The sequence below is a fragment of the Artemia sp. Qi Xiang Cuo genome, chromosome 2 (genome assembly GCF_049724085.1).
Source record: "Artemia sp. Qi Xiang Cuo chromosome 2, ASM4972408v1, whole genome shotgun sequence".
Classification (NCBI taxonomy): domain Eukaryota; kingdom Metazoa; phylum Arthropoda; class Branchiopoda; order Anostraca; family Artemiidae; genus Artemia; species Artemia sp. Qi Xiang Cuo.
The window spans coordinates 16856670-16884631 of record NC_142795.1 but is presented as its reverse complement, the minus strand read 5'-3'; the positions used below and the strand labels follow the sequence as shown (position 1 = coordinate 16884631).

At 37.2% G+C, this 27962-nt stretch overlaps 1 protein-coding gene across 1 annotated transcript in view; it reads left to right on the top strand.

Annotated features, from left to right (window-relative positions):
- The window catches only part of LOC148954950 (uncharacterized), a 75369-nt gene that overhangs the window by 6741 nt on the left and 40666 nt on the right, over positions 1-27962 (top strand). The window lies entirely within an intron of this gene.

The window sequence follows — 27962 nt, the reverse complement described above, 5'->3', positions numbered from 1 at the left end:
TTGAAATAGAAACCCAGGTCACCTAGAACAGAAAGGTAAGAATATTACAGTGGTATCCCCTTTCCAAGATAGCCAAAAGTAGATAAGAAATCCCTCTTTGTCAAATTCTCTTTGCTGACACATTGCATTTGCTGACAAACTGAATTGGTAAAATTCTACTTTAGCTACTTTTGGCTATCTTGGAATGGGGTTAGGTTAGGAAAATGAAACTTTCAGGGATGGGTCTACAGGCCAAAGTATGTCCTGGGATGGTATTTTGAATTACCTACCTCTACTCCTTCTCCCTCTAGAGGGTCCTAAAAATGGACTGCATGCCAGGTCTAGCCTATATTATAGAAATTTTGACAAAACAACATTTTAACTTAATTTTCAGTTATCAGTTTCTTTTTCTGTGGCTTTAGTTCTGAAAATACAATTCCTGTTATTTGAGTTGAATTTTAAGCCATATCATTTTTTTCAAAGTTTTCAAAGGAAATATATTTGCATATCTTTAAAACCTTATAAATTGGGATTGAGCAAAGTTGTGAAGCTGAAAACTATTTTGTTACACTTCATTTAAGCAGAAGATCTATTTTGCAAGGTTTCACTTTGATAACACACGGATTTTTAAAGGTCAGGACCCTCTAAAGGGAGAAAGAGTAGAGAAAGGTACTTCAAAATACCTTCCCAGGACATACTTTAGCCTGTAGACCCATCCCTGAAAGTTTCATTTTCCTAACCTAAAACCTTTCCAAGATAGCCAAAAGTAGTTAAAGTAAAATTTTACCAAAAAAAGAAATAGCCTAGGCCTGGCCAGGGTACAATCCTTGAAGGGGTTTTCAGGTAAAATTCCAGTTTAGCTACATTTTGCCATCTTAGAAAGGGGTTAGGTTAGAAAAATGAGACTTTCAGTAGTGAATCCTTGGCCAAAAATATACTCTTGGAAGGTATTGCCAAACTTATATGGTTAAGGCAAAGATCAATGAGGCATTAGGCTACCTGGTAATCCCTATGAGACACTGAATAAACAAGGGGTTTCTCACTCTGGGAACTATATTTAAACTTTAGTTTTTTGGGGGTTTAGGGGGGAAAATTACCTAGGTTAGGTTAATTATTTAATATATGCTATGCTTTACTGCCCCCTCCCCCCCTAATGTGCAAATATATAGCCTAAATTTGTTTCTAAATTATTAAATTTTTATCATACTCTGTTCTATTTCATTAGTATTAATCAAACTTCACTTCTTGCATTTTTACAGGCTACTAAATAAGTACCAAAACTGATAACTGAAAATTAAGATAAAATGTTGTTTTGTCAAAATTTCAATAGGTACAGACCTGTCATGTAGGCATATTTCAGGACCCTCTAAAAGGAGAAGGAGTGAAGGTAGGTACTTCAAAATACCTTCTCAGGACATGCTTTAGCCTGTAGACCCATCCCTGAAAGTTTCATTTTCATAACCTAACCCCTTTCCAAGATAGCCAAAAGTAGCTAAAGTAGAATTTTACCTCATTTACTTAAATTTTTAGTTATTAGTTTCTTTTCTCTGGTTTTAGTTCTGAAAATGCAACTGGCCTTCCTGTTATTTGAGTAGAATTTTAAGCCATATCCATGGTCTTTTCTAAAAAAAATTTAAATGTAGGCCCATTTGCAGAAACCTCATAAAGTGGGATTGTGCAAAGTTGTAAAGCTAAAAACAGTTTTGCTATAGGCTACTTTATTTAAGCAGAACATCTATTTTCACTTTTATAGCACAAAGATTTTTGAAGGTCACTGCCCTCTAGAGGGAGAAGAAGTGGAGATAGGTACTTCAAAATATCTTCCCAGGACATATTTTAGTCTTTAGACCCATCCTTAAAAGTTTCATTTTCCTAACCTAACCTCTTTCCATGATAGCAAAAAGTAATGAAACTAGAATTTTACTGGTTTTTGTCTCTCTTGTATAAGTCTTAGCCATCTTTTTTTGTTTTATTTTCAACATCATTGTAATATTCTTGCATGTAAACTAGGGTAGACATACCCAAAATATTCTGTGTAGGCCTAGGCTATTGAAATTGGGCTATATTCAAAAACCTAGGAAATAACTAATCTGGGTAATCTGTGCATTTATCTATTAGCCTCACTCCAAATGCTACAGTGATAAGATGTTTGGTATTATTTTATGATTAGTAATAGTTGAACAGCTAATCACCACTTCAATAGTTAAGTCACTGCAAAATCTCTATTAAAGTATCTAGTAAGTAGATTGCTTCACCATTGGATTTGTTTAAATTTTCTTATGAAGAAAATGATTAGCTAAAATTTTTGGTGATTTTGCAGCTTTCAACATAATTTAGCTGATAAAAGTGAATATATCACTTGATGCTTCTTCTTAGGCTCTTGAATAATTTGATTGATGTTTAACCATCTGGAACAGTATCATTTGGTAAAAATGCCTGTTAAAGTACTCTCAAGTTCATAGGTCAACAACACACTCATCATTTTTGATTTTCTGTGCTAGATGATTGATAATAACTGGTGGAAGGCTGGTATTGGGGCTGTTAGTACATCTCCTGTGAGTTATGTATGTCAATTATGAATAGATGGGTCCTAAGTTGTTTGATATCTGTTAAGTGAGCCTTTTCTAGTTGTATGTCTGTTTCCAAGTCTATTGATGTTTAATCCATGTATTGGCCTATGTTTCAGTCATCTGGTGCCTAGGTAGTAAATATTTAAATGGATTCACAGAATGCCCTACAATCACATTTTCAGGTGGCACATTCCCTGTATTTATGGCTCTTACAGACCAGTACAAGCACTGGGTTTGTGTAAATTTGCCTAAGATCCCTTCTTTTTCTACAGTAGGCTACATCTGTGAAGGAAGCTTAAGAGTCAGTAGCCAGTTTCTATTTACTAGGTTTTTAGTTTTGGTAGTTGTTTTCTTGCTCCTTTCTGTCTTTGTTTTATTAGTTCAATGTTGAATTTTGTATACATACACCATATGATATTAGCATCCTCATTATTAGCCTTACCAGTACTTTGTACAGGAAATCAAATGTTTTGGTCAAGGTGTTAGAAAGAATGCCTATTTAGTCTATCAAGCTGGTCTCCTGCTGCATCAGCCTTAGCTGTGTGTTTATGGAACTTTAGTTGGCTGCAGGCATAAGTGCAAGGTCTTCCTAAAAACAAACATTTTTGATGAATGACCTCTGGTTATCATGTTTGGGGGTAAATGAGATGTCAAAGATGCTTTTTCGGGGGCTTCTCCATAGTGTTTTGCATTTAGTTGAATTGGATTTGAGACATTATGTGTAGATTTTTTCAGTGTCAACAGATAGCTTTATGTTGCTCCATTGACTCAATAGTTTACAGTTTTAATAGGAAGTAAGAAAAGCAGCAGTACAAGAACACTTTCTTGAGCAATACTGTGAGAAATTTGCTCCTTCTACAGTGAATATTTGCACCCTATTTTCCAGGGATGATCTTACTCTGGTGCATATAGCCTCATCAATCTTCTCTGTTTTTAGTATATTGAGGTTTACATGGTGGGGGAGCCGGTCAAAGTTTTTTTAATGTCAAAAACTACTAGCAATGTGCCAAACCCCTCTATGATATTCTTGGTTATATTGTTCAGCACCTCAAGGATCTGGTTAGTACAGCTATTTTAGTCCTTAAAGCTGAATTGTTCCGGTTTAAGGAGGTTTCTGCCTGTCATTTGCTTTATGATTCTGTTTCTGACGTATTTCCTCAGTTGGGAGGTGAGGCTAATTGGCTGGTAGTTGGAAGGATTAGTTTGTGTTTCTTGCTTTGGTGTTCAGTTTCAGCAGGTTTTTGCTTGGTTGAGTAGACTGATCTTAAGAAGGCACTGAGAACTTCTTAATTTTTTTGCTTTTTTCCTCTCTCCACTTCTGTAGCTCAGGAGTGTCCACTTCTGTGAGCAGTAAGTTTAGTGTTGGTGTATTGTCAGAATTTCTTTGGATAGGTTTTGTGGTAATTGCAGGTTCAGTTACAGCTTCTTTTCTTGTTGCCCAAGATTCACTCCATCAGTCTATCTCATTTCAAAACAGCCCACAGCCCAACATTTTCAGAGCTACATGAAATTTTGTACACTTATTCTTGGCTATAAAGTAAGTTAATTTGCAAGGTTTTAGTTTTTTGTTTTGTGTGTGTTTTTAAGTTACAGAACAGTAAAATTTGAAAAAATGGATTTTTAGGAAATGTTACTGTCTCTAAACAAGAATATATCAGCTCCTAATAAATATAGACACATAAAATTTTGGTCAAGTTATAGCCTTTTCAATAAGGTTTCATGTGATGTGCAACATAATTACAATATTTTTGCTCAAAAATGTTTTTTTTTTAGAAAATCTTAAAGAAGATTATTTTGTTGAATTTTGAAAAAATATATGCTCTAGACAGGGGCGAATCTCCAGCATTTTTATTGGGGGGACAAGAGGGGTCCATATATGGAATGTCAAAGGGCATGGGATGTATAATACTTTTTCTCCACTTTATTGGGGGGGGGGAGCAACTTCCCATCCCCCTCCCTGCCAACTCCAAACGACGCCCCTGGCTGTAGATTAGGGGGAGTTTAAAACACATGCAAAATTCCAACATGGTAGTCTAAGGAGTTTTTAAGTTATTACCAAATTAGTTTCATTATGTTTTCAAGATTAGCAAGCAGTTGTCCATTTTCCTCTACCTGGTGTTCATCCATGAGCGCCCTCTTTGCAATACAGTTCTGCCATGTTTGGCAAACTTTTGCTATGCAGCTTGGTACTTACAACTTGGTGTACTTTGTCTCTGAAAGTTGGTGACCCCTGACAGTTATTTGGTAATAATGCAAAAACAATTCAGATTACTGACTTGAAATTTTAAATGTGGTTTAAGGTTATGCCAATCCACAAAATGCATTTTTTTTTTTTTTTTTTTTTTTTTTTTTTTTTTTTAAGGAAGCTTTTTCCAAAAAGTAATTTGAAACCTAAAAGTGCTTGTGTTGCATAGCATATTAAAACCTATTTACAAAGCGTTATTTTAAAATAACTTTCGTGTCTCTATCTTAATTAGGAGCTGAGACATTCGTTTTTAAAGATAGTAGTAGCCTAATTACGAAAATCTATGTTTTTTAACTTGAACTTGAGATAAACTTCCTGACTGGTGGAAGTTACAGAACCAACTGGGAACCCTCAAGTTATATCTTCAGAAGTAGAATGTGGATAACTCGAGTTGCTTGGTTGCTTTTTTTCTTAATTTTCATCAGGCATGCATGTAAGAATTTTTTATTTTTGTGGGGGTCTTATAAATTTGTTTGATAATTTAAATGAGAATTACCCAGAAACTTGAATCAGAAACCTAGGATTCTGGGGGTACAGGCCCAAGCGTACGTCTCTGATATCCTTGTACATATAGCTTGGCTAACTATATTCAATACCTTGAATTACTTGTTAGTTTGAAGCTCCAAGTATCTCATTGAAAATTGATTCACCAAGGCTCCATCATGCATGTTAACAATATACATGGTAGATGCTTCTAACATTGGTCTTCTAAGACCTCCGCCCTTGTTATATTGTCCAGTTATGGGAATATAGTAAGTCCCCCGTCTAGAAGGAAGAGTTATAACAATGGTGAAAATCATGCCATAAAATTTTTCATGTTTTATGTGCCTGAAAGCAGAGATTGCAAACCGTTGTCCACCAATATGTAAACTTTTGTGTTTTTTGAAAAGTGGTTGGAGGGCAACGAGCCCCCCTCTCTTGCCCTTTTTAGTTGCCCTGCCCCCAATTGAATTTGATCAAAATTTTGAAATAGCCATTATTGAAATAGTCCAAAGCTCAAATGACTATGCCTCCAGGGATGACATAACCCCCACAACCACTGAGGTAAGTGTTGTAAATTATGTAAGTTGCCAATTCTTTATGTATAAGGTTAGTTATTGAGAAAAGGGGGCATGTTTAATCCTGAGTCTCCAAAGAGGCTCGATGTTTTAAGGTAAAAGTTTAAGAATATGTTGGGGGGATGTCAAACAGAATCAAAACACACTAGCCTATCTGCAGGATGGTTGTCGAAAGGGCTCAACAGGATTATCTAAGGAACGGCTAAGGGTATTAATTCAAAACTTTCAAGGCATGTTGAGGGGGAATATTGAAGAGGGACCAGGGCCAACCCAGTCCATTTATTGCCCTTTTAGATGCCCCCCTTAAGACTGATAGAAATTTCAAAAGCCACTTATTAAAAATAGTCAAAAGGTGTAATAATTTGAAGTCAAAAGGTGTAATAGGATTTATCATTGCAAAAAGGGAATGTTTTTCTGGGTTTGTCCAAAAAGCTGAAGCTGTTAGGGTGAAACTTCAGGGAATGTTAAGAAGGATGTTGAATTAAATCAAAGGGCACTATGTGCATCAAGACTAGCATTAGGGAGATTCTGCAATATCTTAGGAACAACTAAGGGCATTAACTTGAAATTTTCACGGCCTTTATAACTCATACTACTACTACTGCGGCCGCAAAAGTGACTGCTTGCAACTACATCTAGTTGTGACTGCTGTCAGGGAATGTCGAGGGGGCTGTTGAACCAAATCAAAACACTGCACATGCTGATTGTCTAAAAGGTGCATCAGCAATACCTCATTAACGGCTGAGGGTATTAAGGTGATACTTTCAGGGCATGTTGAACATTGCTTGGAGGCCAAAGGGCCCGACAACACTGATCAAATTATGAAATGGACGTTTGGTTCAAAATAGTCAAAAGGTTTAATAACTATCCTCTGTGGATGCCATTCCCCCACAGTCCCTGGAAAAAGGGTTGTAAATTATGCAATGTGCCAATTGTTTACATACAGGATTTATCATTGGGAAAGAGGGAGAGGGTTTGATTCATAGTGTGTCAGAAAAGGCTAAGGGTATTAAGAAGAAAATTGAGGGAATGTTGAGTGGTATTTTAAATTAAATCAAAAGACACTATATGCATGCAAGTTATCAAAAGGATGTCTATGCAATATCCTAGGACTGGCTAAGGGTATCGACTTTATACGTTCAAGACTATTATTGCTACCAATACCGTGACTGCAACTGCTAATACCTGCGACTGCATGTATTTGTGACTTTGACTATTACTACTTGGGACTATTTTCAATTGTAACTGCTTGCGACTTTGACCACCTCTACTTGAGATAATGAGTGCGACTACTTGTAACGGCTACTGTAAACACATGCGATAGCAACTTCTTGTGCCTACGGCTGTGACTATTTCCATCTGCCAATGCCACTACTTCTTATTTTGCCTGTTTTTGACTGCAACTGCTAGTGACTGCAAATACTAGCGAATGCGACTATGTGACTGTAACTGAGGTTGCTTGCGATTACGACTGTGCGGATTTGTGACTATGACTGCTTGCAGACGTGACAGTGACTACTTGCGGCTTTGACTACTTGAGCCTGCAAATACTTGCGACTAAGACTAATTGCGGTTGTGGACAACTTGTTTCTGTGACTGCAACTACTTTTGATTGCGAATAGAAATGCAACTGTACTGTTACTACAGATACTTGTGACTGTGACTGCTTGCAACTAAAACTGCTACTACTTACGACTGCAAGTGCGACTGCGAGTATAAAAACTCGTGACTAAAACTGCTACGGCGGTTGCGACTTAGTCTTAAGGAGCCCAGCAGGTGCAATAAGAGAACATGGAGTCAAATGAGGAAGTAAAACTCTCTTATACTTAGATTATCCTGATGATTTAAGGATCTTAGATGACAATTTTAGCAAAATGAATGAATTTTCAGAGGTTTAGCGAGTACAGGGTGCAAGAATAGTTTTAAAATTAATGTTAAGAAGACTAATTTGTTAAGACTAGGAATTAATGAGCCCAAAGAGGTGATTTTGGGTAATGAGAAGATCGTTCAAGTGGATAAATTCACTTAGCTAGGTAGTATCAAACAGTTTGTGGTTACTGTACGTAAGGAGGGACTGGGCTCAATAGCAACTAAAACTTTAAAAATGGAATTTTGACATCAGTATATACAGCAAAAGAATTGGCTTGTTATATTGATTCTAAATATATAAGATTCATTAGATGTAGTGTTATCCATATAAAGGTACGAGCCTGAGAGCATCTGCATATTCTGCATGAAAAGGGGAGGGGGAACTCCCCCTAAAAGACAAGGAATCTCAATTGTACCATCAGATTCAGCGCATTGAAACCCTACTGTACAGGTTTCAAGCTCCCATCTGCAAAAGTGACCAAAACTGTACCTTTGGGGATAGCAGGGGTGCTGCAGGGCTGCACCCCTGCAGCCTTTTGGGAAAGGCCTGTAGTTTGTGAAATTTGCCCTTTTTGTCACCCTCACCCTCAGCTTTTTGTCACTTAACACCCTCAGCCACTCCTGATATTTTGCAGATATGCCCTTTTGACAACCCGTATGCCTTTTGATTTAGTTCGGCATTCCCCACAATTTTCCGTAAGGAGGAAGTTTATAGGTGTTGTACTTTCCCAGGGGAAATTCGCAAGAATTCCTGTACAAATTCTTTTGTTTTTCTTACTTTCTCTTTGCCGAATCTATTTTATGTTATCATACTACTACTACTAACAACTCACCCAAGCACCACAGCCACCTGAGGCCAACACAGCTACGCACACTCCTCCTCCGTCCCAATCTATTCAAAACCTCCCTTTTTCCACCCTCTCAGGAAGTTTCCTTGATCCTTAAGTCTGTCTTTACGACGTCCTCTCACCCCAGACGAGGACGACCTGCTTTCCGTTTAGCCCTAGATGGTCGGCCGAAAAGGACAGTCTTCGGCAATATTTCATCCTTCAATTGCACAATGTACCCTAGCCATCTCAACCTTTCAACCTTTCTTTCATAGAAAGCGGGATTGAACAACATTTTTCGTACAGCCTAGTGTCTGAAATACGGTCAGTCAGCCGGGTACCCAGAACAATGCGTAGGCAATTTTTCTGGAAAACATCCAGCAAATTTTGATCGGCTTTTCGGAGTGGCCCAATGTCACCTTCTCATCTTCACTTATTCCTAACCTTAGTGATTTAGTCTTCTTAACATTAATTTTCAAACCTATTCTAGCGTCCTGAACTCGCAAAACCTCTAAAAGTTCGTTCATTTTGCTCACACTTTCATCTAGGATTCTTAAATCATCATAAGTCCAGGAGAGTTTTTCCTTCCCATTTGATTCCGTGGTCTCCCATTTCTTTTCCTGTGCTCTTAAAGACAAAGTCCATCAAAATGATCCATATAAAGGGTATGGGCGCCTGCAGGGGGCATCCCCCCCTGAAATTTAGACCAGAGTAGGAAGAAAATAGAAGTGTAACAACTAATCAAAGAAAAAGAATTTCTTATTTTTGTTTTGTCTTTAAGAACTGCTATGGAACTTGTTTAGAATTAATTAAGAATTTAATTCAATTCTTAGATCTTAGATTAACTCAACATAGGTCATTTTTTATCATAGGCAGCGCGCTAGAACTGCCTAAGTAAAGAACGATGTGGGCACAATGTGTTTTTTTTTCTTCAGTCGGGCACTTCGCATCGAAGTTGTTGCAGAAACTTCAAAAAGGTCTCATTCGATAGGAAATTAGAGTGGCTAGTGCCCTTTTTGATACTTAAAAGTGTTTGGAGGGCAATTAGCCCCCCCCCCCCCCCCCCCGCCCATCGTTCCCCCAAACACATCAAATGAAAATTTTGAGACAGCCATTTTGTTCAGCGTAGTTGGTTTCCAGGTAGAGAATATGTTTTTAAGGTGGAAACTTTCCCACAAATTTTATGACAAGGGTTGCAATTTATGCCTTGAGGGCATATAAGAACGATGTTTACACAGTGTACTATTTATTATTTTTTTCCTTTGTTGCTGGGCACTTCATATGGAAGGGGTCGTCGTAGCAACTTCAAAACAGGCTCATTTGATTGGAAATTGAGAGTTCTAGTGCCCTTTTTAATAGTCGAAAGGGATTGGGGGACAACTAGCCCCCCCACGCCCATCATTCCCCCAAACACATCGAATCAAAATTTTGAGATAGCCATTTTTATCAGCATAGTTGATTTCCAGATAGAAAATATGTTTTTGAGGAGGACACCCCCACAACCCTTAGGGCAAGGGTTTTAAGTTATTCCCTGGGGGCACAAAAGGTTTTTATAGAAGGCGTTGTCGTAGAAACTTCAAAAAAGGCTCATTCCATTAGAAATTCAAAGGGTTAGTGCCCTTTTTAATAGTCGGAAGTGATTGGAGGGCAACTAACCCCCCACGCCTATCATTTCCCCAAACACATCCAATCAAAATTTTGATATAGCCATTTTGTTCGGCATAGTTGATTTTCAGATAGAAAATATGTTTTGGAAAAGGAAACTTCTCCACAACTTTCGTGATAACGGTTTTAAGTTAAGCCCTGAAGGCATATAAAAACGATGTTGGCACCGTGTACTATTTATTATTTTTTTCCTTTGTTGCTGGGCACTTCATATGGAAGGGGTCGTCGTAGAAACTTCAAAAAAGGCTCATTTGATTGGAAATTGAGAGTTCTAGTGCCTTTTTTAATAGTCGAAAATGATTGGAGGCCAACTAGCCCCCCCTCCACGCCCATCATTCCCCCAAACACATCGAATCAAAATTTCGAGATAGCCATTTTGATTATCGTAGTTGATTTCCAGATACAAAATATGTTTTTGAGGAGGACACTCCCCCACAACCCTTAGGGCAAGGGTTTTAAGTTATTCCCTGGGGGCATAAGGTTTTTATAGAAGGCGTTTTCGTAGAAACTTCAAAAAAGGCTCATTCGATTTAAAATTCAAAGGGCTTGTGCCCTTTTTAATATTCGAAAGTGATTGGAGGGCAACTAGCCCCCCCCCACGCCCATCATTCCCCCAAACACATCCAATCAAAATTTTGATATAGCCATTTTGTTCAGCGTAGTTGATTTCTCGATTGAAAATATGTTTTTAAGGAGGACACTCCCCATCAGTCTTCGGGGCAAGGGTTTTAAGTTATTCCCTGGGGGCATATGAGGTTTTTATAAAAGGCGTCTTCGTAAGAAGTTCAAAAAAAGCTCATTCGATTAGAACTAGACAGGTTTATTGCCTTCTTTAATAGTCGAAAGTGATTGGAGGGCAACTAATCCCCCTCCCACGCCCATCATTCCCCATAACACATCCAATAAAAATTTTGAGATAGCCAATTTGCTCAGCGTAGTTGATTTCCAGATAAAAAATATATTTTTGAGGAGGACACTCCCCCACACCCCTCACGGCAAGGATTCTAAGTTATGCCCTGGGGCCATATAAGGTTTTTATTGAAATCTTCGTCGTAGAAACTTGAAAAAGGACCTATTCAATTTGAAATTCAAAGGGATAGTACCCTTTTTAATAGTCGAAAGTGATTTGAGGGCAACTAACCCCCCTCTCACGCGCACTTTTTCCCCAAACACATCCAATTTTAATTTTTAGATAGCCATTTTATTCAATGTAGTTGAAAGTTTTGGAAATTAGGTCTTTAAGGATGACAACCCACTCCCCCCACAGCCCTCAGGGCAAGGGTTTTTAGGTATACTCTGGGGTATATAAAGTTTTGATTAAAAGTGTTGTCATAGAAACTTCAAAAGAGCTCATTCCATCGGACATGGTAGTGACTAGTGCCTCTTTTCGAAGCTGAAAGTGATTGGATAGCGACTACAGCGCCTTTCACACCCCCCATTTTCCAAAACACATCCAATCAAAATTTTGAGATATCCATTTTGTTCAACGTAGTTGAACAATCTGGAAATTAAGTCTTTTAGGATGATAACCCCATCAGAGCCCTCAGTGTAAGGGTTGTAAGTTATGCCCTGGGAGCATATAAGGTTTATATAGAAAGTTGTTGTATAAATCATAGGCAGCATGATCGCGCTGCCTAAGTAAAGAATGTGGACACTCGAGAATGATACAAGAAATGGGGACTAAGTAAAGAGGAGTTCACTCCCCCACAACACTCAGGGCAAGGATTTTAAGTTATGCCCTGGGGGCACATAAGAACGATGTTGGCACAATGTTTTATTTATTAATTTTTTCTTTAGAGCAGGGTACTACGTATCAAAGAAATTGTCGTAGAAACTTCGAAAAGGGCTCATTCAATTGGAAATTGGAGTGGCCTGTGCCCTTTTAATAGTCGAAAGTGATTGGAAGGTGACTAACACCCCTCTCACGCCCACCATTTCCCCAAACATCCAATCAAAATTTTGAGATAGCCATGTTGTTTAACGTAGGTGAAAGTTCTGGAAATTCGGTCTTAGAGGATGACAACCACCCTAACAGACCTTAGGGTAAGGGTTGTAATGTATGCCCTAGGGGCACATATGGTGTTTATAGGAAGCGCTGTTGTTTCGAAGTACACTCATGCGATTGAAATTTAAAACGTCTAGTGCCGCTTTTAAAAGTATACAGTGATTGGAAGGCTTGACATTTTTATAGTAAAGATTGAAGTGGATATAGTGTATCATTCGTCGTTGTTATTGTTGTTGAGACCAGGGCACTTTGTATCGAAGGAGTTGTCGTGGGATCTTGGAAAACGTCATATTTGATTGAAAATAGAAAGGGTTGATGCTCTTTTTAATTGTCGAAAGGGATATGAGAACAACTAATCCCCCTTCCGCCACCACCCAACCAGACCAACACACCCATTTCTGCTCTTGAAATTCAGAGAATTCAACATATCGCAAGTATATCCAACAGATTACAGAAAGTAAACAAATTTTTTTGAGAATGGCATCAAGTTTTTTTTTTCAGGTCAACTGGAAGAGGTAGGAAACTAAATTAAACAGTACTATTTGTGTACAGATTTTTAAAAGGGTGTATGTTGTTAAAATTGCTGAAAAATTTTCTCTAGCATACAGATAGCAGGCCAAACTATTAAGTCTTAAAAAACAATAAGATTTAAAGTATTATTTTCTTTTTCCCTGAAAATAATATGTCAATATAAAACGAACAGAAATTAATTTAAAAACTTTTTCCACAAAATAAGTTTTTCAAAGAAAAGTAAAGAACTCCATTAAACAAAAAATGAGAAAATTAAAATCAAATAATCTACCAAGCGTGAAACTATCACAAATCAGCATCGATAAATAAATGAAACCCAAAACGAACAGAAATTATAATAATTAACCAAGTCAAACTCAAAATGAACAGAAATTAACATAAGTTGGGCGCAAAACCCGTATGCCTTCCCAAGGTCAGAACAAAATTTGCACTTTACTGAAAAAATACAAATGATTGTGCATTGCCAGTTTAATATGCATATACTGATATTTAGCAATCAAAAGGTTAATATTATTTGACTTATTAAAGTTATAAAAGTAAAAACATTCATATTTTTTCAGTAAAGTGCAAATTTTGTTCTGACCCTGGGAAGGCAATTTTGATACCAATAGATACATCAAAAGAATCAGTATTTAATGCTGATTTCAAATATACAAGTTTCATCAAGTTTAGTCCTACCCATCAAAATTTACGCGCCTGAGAAAATTTGGCTGATTTTCGAAAAAAGGGGGAAAGACCCCTAAAAATTACAGAACCTTAATGAAAATCACACCATAACATTCAGCATATCAGAGAAACCTATTGCAGAGGTTTCAAGCTCCTATCTACAAAAATGTGGAATTTTGCATTTTTCGCCAAGAAAGATCACGGATGTATTGCGTGTTTTTTTTGTTTTTTTTCAGGGGTGATCGTATTGACCCATTGGTATTAGAATATCTCATTGGAACGGAAACTAAAAGTTCTAGTGCCCTTTTTAAGTGACCAAAAAAATGGAGGGCAACTAGGCCTCCTCCCACGCTCATTTTTTTCCCAAAGTCACCCGATCAAAATTTTGAGATAACCATTTTGTATAGCCTGGTCGAAAATATGATAACTATGTCTTTTAGGATGACTTAATCCCCCGAAGTCCCCTGGGGGAGGGCTGAAAGTTATGAACTTTACCCAATGCTAAAATATAGTATTGGTTATTGGTAAGTATACTGATATTTTCAGGGGGGATTTTTTTTGGTAGTGGGGGGGGGGTATGTGGTAGGATCTTTCCATGAAGGAAGTTTTCATGGGGGAAGGGGCACTGCTATGAAAGGGGCGCCGGATTTCCTAGCATTATTTAAAAAAAAGATCAGAAATTAAATATAAAAAAAACAAGTTTCTCAACTGAAATTAAGGAGCAACATCAAAACTTGAAACGAACAGAAAATATTACGTATATGATTGGGTTCACCCCCCAGTCAATACCTCGCTCTTTAAGCCAACGATTTTTTAGTACTTTCATAAGAGCTATTTATTCTAATTAACGGCCTTTGTGATTAAGAGGTCATTTTACAAGAATTGGAACAAAATTCGAACTTTAGCTTAAAGAGCAAGGTATTGACTAGAGGGCAAACCCTCTAATATACGTATTAAAAAATATATGAATATAGAATTTCGTTACGTAAGTTAATTCGTAAGTTACGTATATTTATTACTAATAAAAACGTTCGTAAATAAAATTAAACAAGTTTCGAGAGAGCCATTTAAACAAATAAAAGTAAAATTAATGTTTAAATTTTGTTTTAATTATTCATATACAGTGAGCCAGGATTAAAACCTGCATTGATTCAAAAACGTTCAAAAATTAAATAAAAAAAAGCTTTTTTAACTAAAAGTAAGAAACGATGTTAAAACTTAAAACGAACAGAAATTATTCCGTATATGAAAGGGGTTGTCCCCTCCTCAACGCCTCGCTCTTTACGCTGAAGTTTGGCTTTCTCACAACTCTATTTTTTTTTAAACAATAAAAAACTTTAGCGTAAAGAGCGAGGCGTTGAGGAGGGGACAGCCCCTTTCATATACGGAATAATTTCTGTTGGTTTTAAGTTTTAACGTCGTTGCTTACTTTCAATTAAAAAAAAAAACTTGTTTTTTTTTATTTAATGATTAGTAACGACGGTAGGTGCAGTGAGAATATCGGAAGCTATAGTGATGCCACCGGTCAAAAGTATGGTTCTGAAGCGTGGGGCCAACGGTAAAATAATGGTATTTTGTAGGAAATATATAATCACGACGTTTCGCACTTTTGTTCACTTTTTTCTTTTTGCTATTTTTATCCTCAAAATTCTATATAGAGAAGCTAAATTCTATATTTAAAATAGAATATCCGAGACCCAGGGTGTTTTTTTCACAGCTGGGAAAAGTCTGGAAGAATAAGAAGATAAGTCTGCGAGCCAAGAATAGAATATTCGAAGCTACGGGGGTGAAAGTGGTCAAGCATGGTTCTGAAGCGTGAGCGCTCCGAAAAACGGAAAAAGATTTACAAGATGTTTTCTGGAGAAGTTGCCAACGGATTGTTTTGGTACCCAACTGACTGGCCGTATCTCAAACAGTGAGGCTGTCAGACTATGGGCCATTGGGTTGGGTGTTTGTGTCTGCTTCCCTTGCGGAGACCAAACCTGTCACTGGTCTCTGTAATAGAATTATGTAATAGAAACAAGCCCGGAAAAACAGGCCCACAATAAAACAGAATGATATAAATTATGAAATATTTTACGGGCCCACCGGCTCTTCTTTTGCACAAACCTCTTGCTTAATAATATGCAATAAAAGCCCCTTAAAATACAGAAAGAAATCCGGATAGAATTATATATTAGTCCAGAATCAAGGGAAAGCTGATTGGCATTCTAAGGTTTCTCAGAAGGGGTGTCCCAGATACTCTTCTTAATAAGCTTATTAGGCACTTGAAACATGTGTAACGATGCTCAACATCTTGACAATAGCAAAATGTATTCTTACCTGTGCAAATTGTCGATCGCTGTGTGAGCACTGGTAAGGCTTCTCTCCATTAGCCTATGTAGCCTCAGAAGTGTTTGGAAGATAGTCTACGAACCAGGATTAGAATATCGGAAGCCATAGTGATGCCACTGGTCAAGTATGGTTCTGAAGCGTGGACGCTCCGAAAAACGGAGGAGGATTTGTTAGATGATTTCCAGAGAAATTACCAACGGATTGTTTTGGACACCCGACTGACTAACCGTATGTCAAACAGTAAGCTTTACGAAAAATGTGGGTCAATCCCGCTTTCTAGGGCTATAATGAGAGAAAGGTGGGGATGGCTAGGACACGTTCTCAGGATAAAGGATAAAAAATTGCCAAAGAGTGTCGGCCAACCGTCTAGGGCCAAACGAAAAGCAGGTAGTTCCCGAATGGGGTGAGAGGATCTCGTAGAGAAAGATCTAAGGGAAATGAAAGTTCTTGTAATAGTTTAAAGAGGGAGGCTATAAATAGATTGGGATGAAGGAAGAGCGTGCGTAGCTTTGTTAACCTCAGGTGGTTTGATGCTTCAGCTAGTTGCTAGTAGTAGTAGATAGTTTTTTGAGTTTTTGAGCAGAAGCACCCTTTTAAGAATTACACAGGTACTTTAATAATAATGAAAACAATTATCGTTGGGCCTTTAGACCTAAGAAACCTAAAAAGGCAAGTAGTTCAATGAACTTGAGGATTTTGTAACTAATATTAGGAAATCGAATTCTGGCAGTCATGGGGATAGGATTTTGCTACAGGTTTTTTTTAAGTAGAATAAAGAATTTGAAATTTTCATATGAAAAAAAAAACATTCCAATTTCTTGTTTGTTGGCTGCTGTTTTTCAGTGGTTCGTTTAAATAGGATATGTTTTATTGTTTGTACGGTTTACTCTAAGCCGTAAAAAAAAAAAAAATTATGTCAATAGACATAATAGAAACCCGTAAAAAAATTTATATGCAAATAGTGTAAAAAAATTGATGATTTTACTGTTGTTTATCTGGTAAATTTATTATCAATATTCAAATATTAACTAATTAAAGCCAACATTGCTAAAAAAAAAAGTCTCAATAAATGGACTTCTGCAGGTTCAACCCCCCCCCCCCCCTTTTCTGAATCTAGACAGAAGCCTGAATATATTTCCGACCTGTAGGCCTATCAACGCATCAGACGCAAAATTTTAGGAAGGAGATCCAGTTGTATTTTCTGTTTTTGTCATAGGTGATTGAATAGGTGAGTAAGGTCAAATACTAGATTATATTATTAATATTATGTTATTAACTAATTAAAGCTTACATTACTAAAAGCATAAGTTCTTGCTACGTAGAAATCTTAAAGATCACCTTCCCCCCCCCCCCCCCACTTCTCTTGTTTTAACAAAGAAACGTGACAGACGTAGACAGAAACGTGAATTTATACCCGACCAGTATTATTAATATTCTGTTATTAAATAATTAAAGCTTACATTGCTAAAACGGAAACCTAAATTTATTTCCGAACACAATATAAAATTTGTCTAATCAGATATACTGTTGCTAGATTTAAAAACTCTTGAATTCGCTAAATTTAAAGGCCTGAGAGTGTCTTTACGCTTAATAGAATGTTAAATCCTAGTTAAGGGGTTAAATTTCAATTTTGCAAAAATTATATTATTAGCTTAACTACATAAGACTAACTCAGTTAGTTTTATACTATTAAATATCTTGCTTGCCTTCCTTTCAATATTAAATAATAAAAAAACAAGTTTTTTTCAACTGAAAGTAAGGAGAAAGATTAAAACCTAAAACGAACAGAAACTATTACGTATATGAAGGGGATTGCCCCCTAAAAGCTTCTTATTGTTCGAAATAAACGTTGCTTGTGTTTCAGGAGTTGTTCTTAAAGAATTGGGACAAAATTCAAACTTTAGCGTAAAGAGCGAGGTGTTGAGAGAAGGACATCTCCTTTACATACGTAATAATTTCTGTTCGTTTTAAGTTTTAATGATGCTGCTTACTTTCAGTTGAAAAAACTTGTTTTTTTATTTCATTTCTGATCATTTTTAAATAATACCAGGAAATCTGACCCCACCTCTAGGGAGAATTTGACCCCGACAATTGTCCTTAACAACTCCACGCGTAAAATTAAGACCGAAAAGAGAAAGTAATACATATAAAAAGAAATTTTGTATAGAAATTCTGGCTAATTCCCCAGTTTAGGATTTCCCCTGACAAGCTCACCCCCTGGACACTTCCATCCCCATGGAAAATTCTCCCGTGGAAAAACCGCCAGCAGAAAATTCATCCTCCTCCCACCCCAAAATGTATACATACTTCCCAATAACAAATATTATGCTTAAACTATGGGCAAATTTTATAACTTAGACCTTTCCTCTGGGGCTGTGGGGGATTCATAATATATCTAAAGGCGTGGTTATTGGGCCTTTCAAATATGATGAACAATTTGGCTATCTCAAAATTTTGGTTGGACGATTTTGGGAAAAAAGGGGCGGGGAAGGGACTTATTTGCCCTTCAATATTTTGGTCACTTAAAAAGGGTATTTGAACTTTTAATTTCCGTTCGAATGAGACCTCTCATGATATTCTAGGACCACTGGGTCGATACGATGACCCCTGGGGAAAAAAAACAAAAAACACGCATTCCTGATCTTTCTTCTGGCAAAAAGTACAAAATTCCACATTTTTGCAGATAGGAGCTTGAAACCTCTACAGGGATACGCTGAATCTGATGGTGGGATTCAATTACTTTTAGGGGGTGTTCCCCTTTTTTTCGAAAATCGGGCAAATTTTCTCAGGCTCATAGCCTTTAATGGGTATGATTAAACTTAATGAAACTTATATATTTGAAATTAGCATAATAAGCCAATTCTTTTGATATATCTATTGGTATCAAAATTCCACTTTTTAGAGTTTCGGTTAGTATTAAGCCGGGTCGCTCCTTACTTGCAGTTCGTTACCACGAACTGTTTGATAATGAATTCTAACTTTTAGTTTAAACCTAAGCAGAGATTTTGCTGAAGATATCAGAATTTGAAAATTATTTTAATTCTAATTAAATAATTTAAATATTAAAATTCATCCTTTCACCCGTGGTTAGCGCTACGGACTTGAAACCCTGAGGTCAGGGGTTCGAGTCCTGGTGTCGCTGGTTATTTGGTTTGGAATGGGAGAGTCGACCCAGCTCTGAATGGGTACCTGGAGAAGTCTAGAGGGAAAACACGAAAGTGTCGTATGATTTGCCCCCAACCGCGCGCGCATTGCACTTCCGGCCGAAGGCATCGAATCCGGAGGTCGATATCTGTGCAACGTAGGCCATTGGCCAGCATGCGAAAAGTTTTTTTTTAAGTTTTCCAGGAAAACTTGCTGCAGGTAATCATGCAGAAAAGGGAAGCTGATAGTTTTTCTATGCCTTGTATATTTTATTTTGAGTTTTGGATTATTTGTTAATCCATTTTCTCTGTATCTCTCATTTATTTAAGCTCTATCGCTTAGGGCGTAGTTGGATCTGATGGCCAAATTTAGACATAATAGTCCTTATCCCCCTGGGAATCCTCCTGGAATTATCCCTTTAAACCCGTATGTCTCTTGTTTTTCGTAATTACTTTACTTTTTTACTTACTTTTCATAATTTTTCTCTCAATACTTTACTGTCCTGTCCAACTGTTAAAAATCAGGCAGAGCATTGAAACGTTGACCATTTTCCCTGTGTTAGCAAACTATTACAATCACAAAAATATACGATTTCATGAAGCGAAGTATGATTTTTTCGTGATAAACAATTTGATTCGAATGTTTGGATTTTCGGTATTAGGGGCTTCTTGCTCGCTTGGAAACTAGTTGAGTTAGGTTAATGAAACATGCCAGGAATGAATCCGGGGGCCAAAACATACTCCTGGGAAGATTTTTTTAATTTACTATGTCTACCCTTTTCTTGGTTTAGGGCTTATTAGAAGATTGTATACATGTCAGGTCTATACTTATCTGAATGCTGAAAAAAAATATTTACCTTAATTTGGGATTACAGTCTCTTTTTCATTTGCTTTAGTTTCTCAAAATACAAATCCTACTATTCCTGTACACTTTTGAGGCATATCATAGTCCAGGGGCCACTTAACCGTATGTCGACGTTTATTTCTGAGTTGAGGTGGTCAGAAAGACACAATCAGTTTGACAGTAGTTTCCGACTATATCGACCACATTAAATCCGAATATGGGTCGTGGCAAAGCTGGAGATCGCGGCTTGACCTTTTAAAAGCAAAAAAACGCCCTTTTTAGGTCTATAAAACGTGTACAGACTGTTTCTTTTTCTAAGGCTGTACCACTCCGATTTATTGGCGCGACATCACATTGTGGTCCTAATATAGTCTTCTCATAGAATATGTTAAATTTTTTCCGATATCTTGTATAGCCCAAGAGCTATAGACTAATATTTATTAATTTCCCCCGAAAATCTCAAAATTCAAAGGTTCCTTTTCAACTAATCCACGTATCTCGGACCTTTCTATAATTTTTGTGTTTTTCATTCTTTTCCAGAATTTACCTTTCGTATTTAGCATCACATTGCCGTAAAGTTCAAAGATTAAACTGTTCGGTAAAGCCGCCTAGAATTTTTTGAAAAAGTATAGGCTGAAAAATACAAAATGATGATTTTCCAAAATGATGTAGTGACACATCTTTTATGAAAGAATTTAACACCAAATCCGAATATGAACTTTACTTTTCAACCAAATAACAACTTTTTTTTCTTCTTCTTATTTTTTTTGGTGTTGATTCAAATTGTATTTACAATGCTGACTGATTTTCAGTTTATTTGCTGATAAGAATGGGACAGTGACAGTCTCCCTACAAATCCTAAGCCAAGAAACTGCCCAGAATCTTCAAAGTTTGCCCTCTGTTAAGCCAACCTTTTAATATAGTTGTGAAAGATTAAGTGACTGTGAGTGTTTGAAAACAGATCACTTAAGATGTCATCTTTGTTGTTCGGTAAATTTGGCAAAACATTTCTGAAAAGAAAAACAGTCCTTGGTGACTCAAAACTCACTCTCAGAGATATTAGTGACTGTTCCAATTCAGCCCATATTTGTGGCCTAGGCGCTCTGTAGGTATATTCCAACCAATCTTATCGATGCCACTGTTATTGACTCCAGCGCAGAATTGCCCAGTTTCAAATTATTTTATGCAAGCCAGATAGAGAGTGAAGTGATACCTATTACTCTTATCGGATACCTACTAGTCATTATAAGTCCCCCATCTAATCCAGCAGTTGTTGAAGAGGCAATAAACATTATGCACCGTACAACTCACGCGCTGAAGTTACCACATACTGTAATAACGTGTGACCAAGCTATCTACGAGATTATTATCGCATTAAAAAAGAAACAGCCTGAAGCATTCAGTGATGCTATTCCAAGAATGGGTGGATTGCATCTGTGTATGAACTTCCTTTGTGTGATTGGGTACCTCATGAAAGGCTCGGGGCTTGAAGAAATCTTTAGTAAGGCTGGCATCTTACTCTCTGGAACTGCTAAAAAAGTTATGACTGGAAAACCCTATTACAGGTGTATGGAGGCTCACATCATCGTAGTAAAGGCCTTGTATAGAGTATATTGAAATGCTCTTGAATAGTATTACATTGAATCAGACAAAGAAGTGAGTACTTTTGATGAGCTGTCAGATTTAATGTCTTTGGACAACCTAGGCAAACACTTGGAATCTATGAAGCCTTTGATGAACCAGTTCAACAAGTCGCGTGACAAAAACCGTGGATGGAGTATATGGATCTTGTGCTGATTCTTCTCCAGTTCCTGATGGCAGAGCGGGGGGGGGGAGACTGGGAAGGTCATATTATGGGTGTAACCCTCATGTTGCCGTATTTGACAGCTGCAGGGTATTATAAGTACACTGCATGCCTACTCCAGTATTTGAGTGACATGAAAACCTTGCCACCTAGCTTGCATGATCTTTCTCAAAGGACTATTCAACGTGAAGCGGAAAAATTGTAAGATGAATTGTGTTTCCCCAGATCATGCACTGGAATCCATACTCAACCTTGAATCAAAACAAAAGGGAGGAATAAAGGGAATCACACTGAACTCAATGGCAGTTGCTAAGTGGACTACCACCATACCATTATGTGCTGAGGTTTCCTCTACCCTTTATCGACTTGCTGGAATTGAGAGCATGAGTGAATTCGATGGTGAAGGAAGCAAAAACGGAACCTTTGAGAAACGCCGAGAAAAACTTGTCAGTAATTTGGTCTCTGTTGTCGAAGACCATATTGATCCGTTTACATGTGATGAGGAATCATTGGTGAATATCATTTCAAATCAAGTCGCTGATGAAGTAGTGGCAAAGAGCCTCCTGAGTGCACGTGCTAGTGGTTTAAAAGCATTGGAAGCATACTTCGATGGAAAACCCAACCCCTTTTCCAAGGTTAAAATAAAGACTATAGTTTGCGAAACAAAACAGGCCAAACGTTCAATGACCAAGACCGGCAGAAGCGTTTATGCTGAATTGGAAGCTGTTAAAAGGATTTTGGTTACTGTTGGCTCTAGTCAAGGATCTACGCTTGAGATGGCAAGGAAGATCATGCCACACGAACTTTTGCCCTACGCCCCAGCAATATTTGAAGCAGTAGCTAGTGAACTTATTAAACTTCGATCGGGTTCGAAGTCAAGTTTTTCTCTAGTTCATTCGCACACCTCTGCAAGTTTAGAAACTTGGCGTAGCCGATTAACACGGTCACGGGAACTGGTGTGGTGGTAGATTTCATGCCGTTAATCCGGTCACAAGTGCCAGACAAAACCGAAACCGTTGAGGCATTTTCGAAACGAATCCTTGCAGGGCTCTTAAATCGACTCCCAAAATCTACAACCGAGCTGCATATTGTAGCTGACCGGTATGACGGAGTGTTCGGCCTTGTAAACATTTCCGGGAATCCTGTTGTTCTAAAAGACAGTAGTGGATGTCATGAGCGGAGAGGAAATACAGTGACGAAGAATTTTGTCGTTACGAAGAGCATGGTGCTAGAAAACTGGGATATTTTGCTTATGCAGTCAGAGAGTAAGGCAAGACTTATCGAATGTATTTTTGAATTATGGAGCCGTGTCAGTCTTTCTAAATTAAGACTTACCATTTACGTCTCTTGTGGATTCAGTGATAGATTTAAGGTGCTAAACTTGGTCCTATTCAAAATGACTTTAGATCCGAACCCGGACTACGAAGCTAACTTGTGCAGCACACATGAAGAAGTAGACTTGTGTATTGCTCTCCATGTCGCCGAATGCTACAGAAATGGATGTTCCCAAGTAATTGTTGAAGCGAATGACACAGACACTGTTGTCATTTTATTACGGAACTATTGCGAAATATTCCTCTGCAGAGGTGACTCAGGCTATGAACCCGAGCTCTGCGTTCAGATCCGTGACAAAGTCTTTCCGATCCAAAAAATTGTGAATAGAACATCGTGGGCTGTTTTAGAGTCAATAGGGCTGCTACATTGTATTAATGGATGTGATATGGTCAGTTTTTTCTTCTCGAAGGGCAAAAAAACATTGGCTACATCTGCTGTTATATCACAGCTCGTTCAAGAAATTGCTGATCTTACACTTTCTTCAGGTTGTGATTCTTAAGCCCTATGTCTTCAACCCACTTGAGTTTAGCTGGACCCATCACGACACTTAGGAGTCAGTCCAGTGACTTCAGCGCTGACCTCCATCTGTCAACAAGGCTTCAACCTTTTGTTACTGTAAAACTGTGTGTGGTAAAAAGTGCCCTTGTTTGGGGATAAAGCCATGCAACATTCTTTGCGCATGTGGTGGGCGATGTGGTGCCGACAGCGACGATTCGGACGAGTATTAGTGGCATTTTTGTTGTATGTTTGAGGAACACCGTTGGGATGTGCGGGAATAATCATGTTACAGGTGTAGGCTTTCAGCTTCTTCCGTGTCCGTTTACTACCTTGCAAAGCTTCGTAGGTTCATTATAATCTGGATTTACAACTATATTTGCTAGAAAATCAGAGCTTATAGCAAATTAAATAGCATATAGCAACTAAAGTTGAAACACGATGACCAAGTCAACACTACCGTTGGATTCGGCATCAAAATTTGTCATAAAAACATGTCCTGCAATACCATTTATCAAAAAAAAAAATTAGGCCTACAAATAAGTAATTAGCCTATAACAAACGAAGTTAAGATTGGATTGCAAAGTAAAGTTCATATTCGGATTTGGCGTTAAATTCTAGTGTAAAAGATGTGTCACATCATTTTGGAAAAATGTATTTTTGCATATATTTTTTGGCCTATACTTTAAAAAAAAATTCTAGACGGCTTCACCAAACAGTTTAAGCTTTGAACTCTACGGCAATGTGAAGCTAAATACGAAAGATAAATTCTGGAAAAGAATGAACAACCAAAAATTATTAGAAAGGTCCGAGATACGATGTTTAGTTGAAAATAAACCTTCGAATTTTGAGATTTCCAGGGAAAATCAATAAATATTAGCCTATAGCTCCTGGGCTATACAAGATATCGGAAAAAATTTAACATATTCTATGAGAAGACCATATTAGAACAAAAATGAGATGTAGCACCACTAAATCGGAGCGGTACAAACTGACTGTGTCTTTCTGACCACCTAGTTGTCACATTATAGTGGTCTGGCACCCCCGGACTATGAAGGGTTCTTAAATCCTATAAATCAGGATTGAGCAAAGCTACGAGGCTAAAAGCACTTTCTGTGCCTTATTTGAGCAGAATTTTTTTTTGTAAATTTTAATTCTATAACATAAGAATTGGTAAAGGGAATAAAAGGTCAGTACCCTCTGGAGGAAGAAGGAGTGGTGTTAAGTACTTCCTTCTCTGAACATGTTTTTGTTCTAGAATTAATTCCGGAAATTTTCATTCACCTAATTCAACTAGTTTCCAAGTTGCAAGAAACCCCTAAATTAGAGTTTTACCTTACATTTTTTGTTGAATTTTAGCACTTAAAGCTAGGCTTTTAGCACTAATAACCAGTTTGAAAGCTATACTGTGACTTTTTTTTTTTTTTTTTTTTTTTTTTTTGCAGTAGATGTGCAGAACAGCGACCCTCTTGAAGTAAAATTCTAAACAAATAAAAGTAGTGCCTTTGCATTCCTTAAAGCCAGAAGCTTCAGGGAGTAAAAGTCGATTTACGGAAAGTATCGAGCCTCATTCAAAAGTTAACTAGCCTTTTTCAAGCTGACCGAAGCAATAGTGAACTTCTATTTAATGAAATTATAGAGGCTGTGCAGTGTAATTTGGAGGTCGCTGGAGTAACACACCCCTAATGCCTAGATTAATCTTTAAACAATCTGATAGGGCTAATCAACCATATGAAACAATTCGTCACTATTTTAAAAAATCAACTTTCATCCCATACTTAGACTTCGTTATTGAATCTTTGATGGAAAGGTTTCTGAAACAAACCAAGAGGCAGTTGAGGTTTTGAAACCGCACCCAAAATTTTTACAAAAATACAAAAAGATACCCGGACTCAACGAGGAATGTATCTTATCGGTCAGTTGGCAACATGGTATGACCTCTGGGAAAACATTAATGTGACTGTTGACATTGATAAAATGCTGTTGATTCATCTCCTAGAGCACGAGCATACCCTCTTTCTATCTACAATCTCGAAAGCCATTAAAATTGCTCTGTTTGTCTCGCGACTACGTTTGTTATCGAAAGTTCTTTCAGGTAAAAAAAACAAAAAAAAAACTTACTAACAAGTTGCTTATTCACCTCGAAGATAATTTTACATGGTTGTCCGTAGTAAAAAAAAAAATGGTAAGAGAATAAAAAAGGAAGTATAAGCAGGACGGAGGTTTGACGAAAGATTACTTGCGAGTATAAAGAGGGAAAAGTTTTTTGGGTAGGCTACTTATGCATTATATCTTAAACACAAAAGAAGTCAGGTTTGGTTAATGCTAATGAAATAAAACAAAACACGGAGGAAATGTAATAGTTTAGAAATAAATTTGATCTTTATATCTGCACATTAGGGGAGTTGGGGTAAAACAGAGCAAACTTTAAATACGTAACCTAACCTAGGTACCTTTTCCCCCCATTAACCCCAAAAAACAATAGTTTAAATATTGTAATCACAATGAGAAACCACGCTTTGCGATCCATTTCTCTATTGCAAATACCCGTTTGACTGTTTCCTTTAGTGTTTCCCGATACAGCATATAGCCGTGTGCAAGATATAATGCATAAGTACCGTTTGTTGTAAGTGTGGATGAGGATTGAGTGGATCTTCTACTCAGTGTATCAGTGTAATGTTTTTGTTTATGTCAGTTTTGTTTGTATTATTTAGAAATTAATTTCTTATTTTGTATTGCTGCTACTCTAAGGCTCTTAGAGCAATGTAGTTATCATTATTGTGTGTCATTTACTAACACTGTCTTGGCCGATTTTAATTACTTCACTTTTTGGGTATCAAAGTTTCATGAAAATGGAATTACTTTCGCGTCAGAGACCCCTTCAGATAAATTTTTTGTTTACTTGTGAATTTCTTGCAATTTCGGTGTTGGGTCTCTAAATAATTCATTTCCGAAGTCCAGTTTTCTATTCATTTGAATCGCAGTAATGATAGAAATGAATCACTCCCAACTATAAAATATGACTACATGAGTACCGTAGCTCATTTTGAGAAGCTTATTATGGTTGATATTAACGGTAAAGTTGAATTTGTTTTGTTGTGAGTTTTGTGGCGCCGATTAAGATGTGCGATTTGTATTAGTTGTTTTATAATTTATTTAGTCCTGTATTATTTTTAATGTATTTTTGCCACCTCCCTCGGACAAGCGGTCCTACTTCTGGAGGTGGCTGTTAATACTGATGTCTTTTAGTTTAATAAATAAATATATATCTCTCTCAAAATGATACTCTCTAGTCTGCACACTAATAATTTGCACTCTAATATCTGCACACTGTATAATTTTCTGTACACTGTATAATTTTCTGCACACTAATAAGAGCAAAAAATGGTTAAGAAGTACGACTTCAGAGGATCTGTTCAGTGGATTATGTCTTGTAAGGGGGGGGGGTTCTTGGCGATGACTCCATGTCCAAACTCAGCCATGAGACCCGAATACCCCTAAGTAAGCCTTGAATGAAAGAAATGAACCAAGTGAGATAGATACCCTGACAAAATTTTAACATCGTGATAAAATAAACTAGACAACACAGGTATAGGAAAAAAACTAGATTTTACTATCAAAGAAGAGAATTTTAATTAAGTACTTTAAGTTATTTCGTTATAATTGAAAATTCAAGATTAATCATTCACAGTTTCAGAAATCAAAGATCAGTTCTTGTTTTTGTATGGGCTAGAAGTGGAATTTATTACTATTGAAGAAAAGCAAGCGTTCTAACTAATGTGGCAAGACTAACATGTTCCTGTTTGGAAGAATCTAATAAGATTATTAAAGAATGGGGTATATACGCCTTTAATAGGATTTAACATAATAAAATGAAGTAATAGCAAGGAACATATTAGACTTACATTCTATATGCGTACAAGATGCTTGAGCAAAGCTATAACCCCGACTTACTTGCCTTGTCAGTGTATCTCTATATAAAACATGCATTCCCCCTTGCCAAACAAACAAAGTTAAAATCAAAGGTTCTAAGAAAAGGTGTGTATATGTTTGCAAATAAGTTTATCGGGTTCAACTATACTTTCAAAGGGCATTGGCAGGAACCGGATTCATAGCAAGTTGATAATGATTCTAAAATTAGAAGGACACTTCTTACAGCCTCTTATCTGTCCATAAAAAAAATTAAATACTGAATAAGAAGTGCATATTGAAAAAGTGTTTAATTTATTTGCCATGATGCCTCGCCGTTTGAAATTTTGTTGAATTTTATTTCATTTCCTATGTAAAAATTAAGTGTCTCCATTTGCACATCTGCCTTTTGCCTTTTGTATTTAGGTGTCAGTATCATGATATTAAAATGGGAAAAATTGTCACAGTCCTGTCTTCAATTTGTAAGTCTTCTCGAGATGGAACCGGCTCAAAGGGACAGATGCTTGAACTTCTGCAAAAGTTTTTGCCCTGATCCGTAACTGCTTGATCCATAGTACATCCTCGAGTTGCTAAATGGTTTGGATTTGCGCCATTTTGGCACTTTTTTGAGGCGGTTACGCATTGAATTTTTCAAATCGGCGCTTTTTTGGGATGGAGGTGCG